Raw genomic sequence first — 2609 nt, 5'->3', positions numbered from 1 at the left:
AGAGAGAGAGAGAGAGAGAGAGAGAGAGAGAGAGAGACTATGCTTTTCTAAGTTAGGATTCAGAAAAAAAGACCAACAGGCTCTAAGGTGCTGTCTGCTGGAAGCATACCAAGTGTCTGCCAGAGGAAGAAGCTTTTGGAAGGATAAATACATAATCTCATTAAGAAGAGAATTAGTCCTCCTTTCTTCTTAACATATCACCAAGTGAACTAGCTTTCCCAGGGAGACAGACTCTTGGCGAGGTGACCAACAGGCCCAGCTGGTTTAATTCTTGAAGGAAGAGACAATAGCATGTCATTTTTTGGTAGCTTAGAATGTGAGGTCTTCACCCAGGGCCAGAGGTAGAATTTAGGTTCTATTCTTTTGACAAGGAGAAGGTAGATTTGCCTTAATGGACCTCAGCAATGCCTAAATAACCTCTCCCTTTAAAAAAATTCATGTGTATGTATGTCTTGCCTGCATGTATAGATGTGTACCACAGGTGTACTTGGTGCTCAGAGAGGCCAAAAGAGTGCCTCAGATTCCCTGGAATTGGAGCTACAAATGGTGATGATCTGCCATGTGAGTACTGGGAACTAAATCCAGGTCCTCCACAAGATCAGAAAGTGCTCTTAACCATTGAGCCACCTCTCCAGTTCTCCTTTTTATACTGTACTTTAAATACTAAGGAGGAGTTTTCCTTTCTAGTGTTAACTTGGGAAATGAGAGATAGGGTCTATAGTCAACCATGAAACAGGGGTTTATCCTCAGTGGCTCCCAAGGCTGTTAATTCTGTAACAGCTTTTTCAGGGCCTGTGTAAATGAATTCTTCACCAAGGAATGCAATCATATGGCATTTGAAATACAGGATGACTTCAGCAGATGGAACGGTGAGCTGTGCTTTGTGGACAGCAGACCTGTGAGAAGCGGAAGTGGTGTCTCTCAGTCCAGAAGCCTTTGAACCCTCCATTATCTCCATGCTTCACAGCCGGCCAGACACTTCTGAAGTCTCTACCTAGAGAAAATACTGCCAAGGAATGCATTATCCTTTATCCTTCTTTGAGCAACTTTCTGTAAACTACTGAACTATTTTTATGACTCATTTATGGCAGAGATATAAAGCTGGGGCAACAGTTTCATCAGAAGAATATAATTAACTTGATTTGCTTTCTCAGAATTTTGTGTAGTGAAACTTTCTCCCTTTCACAGCAGCTATCTCTGAATACCTTTTGTCTTTTCTTGGTTTAGCTTAAATACGCACAAAATTAGTTCCATGAAAATCCAGAATCTAGTCTGCTATCTAATATCCTACACAGCATATTTCAAAATGTTTGAATTATTTGGCCAAGCGTGGTGGTACACATTTGTAATCCCAACACTTGGGAGGCAGTGGCAGGTAGATCTTTATGAGATGGAGGCCAGCCTGGTCTATATATTCCAGGATTTCCAGGCCAGCTGGGGCTATAGAGACCTTGTCTCATAAAACAAAACAAAACAAAAAAATGTTTACATTTTTTTCTCCTGTCACCTTTTCTCATCAGCAGAAAAGGAGAAAGACAGATTCCTTAGGATGCAAACATTAGCAATGGCATAACATTCATAAATTTTGTAAAAGCAAGGTGATATGTTTTTTCTCTTCCTCCCTCTCTCTCTCTTCCTCTCTCCCTCTCCTTCTCCCTCTCATTCTTCTTCTCCTCTAGGTCTCATGTAGCCCAGGATGACCTTGAATTCCCTATCTTCCTTGCCTCAGCCTCCGAATTGTTCAATTACAGGTGTTTACCCCCAGGTCTAACCTTCACCAGTTCCTATAATTTTCCTGAGGTTTAGACAAGCCTTCTGCAAATCTTCTTGCTAGTCCTTTAAAAATTTTATTTTTGTTATTTATTTATTCCAGGAGGGGTAGTGAGAGAGCACATGAGCCATGGTGTGAGTGTAGTGATCAGAGGACTACTTGTGGAAGTTGGTTCTCTCCTCTCACCATGTGGGTCCTGGGAACTGAACTCAGGTTGTCAAGCTTGACAGCAAGCTCCTCTCCCTGCTGAGTCATCTTGAGGCCCCTCTCTAGTACTTTCAATCATTCTGGCTATTTACTATTCAGAGCTCACATCAATCATGGACCCAGTTCTTAGAGGTCTCTCGGTAGATGGTCCACTTTCCAGAAGTGGTTACACTTGGGATCTCCCTCCATCTCTTATCCTGGAGTTCCCGATTTTAGGGATCAAACCAAGGGCCTCACACATTCTTGGCAAGCACTCTACCACTGAACTACATGGTTGACTCTTTTTACTTTTGATTTTGAGGCAGATCTCACTAAGTTGCCCAAGCTGGTCTTAAACTTGGGACTCTCCTGCTTCAGCCTCTCAGGTAGTTGGGATCACAGGCCTGGGCTACCAGGCCCAACTTCACTTGGGCTCTTCTGGGTCACAGTACTCACCAAAGAACTGGCAGATAAGCCATCAGGAGCTGAGTGCTTGGGGAGCTGGTCCTCCTCCTCTGTCTCTCTCAGTGTGGAAGTGTTTGTAAGAGCATTTCCCCTTTGCGTAAGAGGACACACCAAAGGAAGTGAACAGCAGGTGAGAGAATCCTAATATATGCTTATTCTTATAAAACATTTAAAATGTAAGTTTGTT

Source organism: Nannospalax galili, unplaced genomic scaffold, assembly GCF_000622305.1.
Source record: "Nannospalax galili isolate Female #2095 unplaced genomic scaffold, S.galili_v1.0 scaffold45, whole genome shotgun sequence".
Taxonomy (NCBI): domain Eukaryota; kingdom Metazoa; phylum Chordata; class Mammalia; order Rodentia; family Spalacidae; genus Nannospalax; species Nannospalax galili.
The sequence above is the reverse complement of the archived record's forward strand: the minus strand, read 5'-3'. Positions refer to the sequence as shown.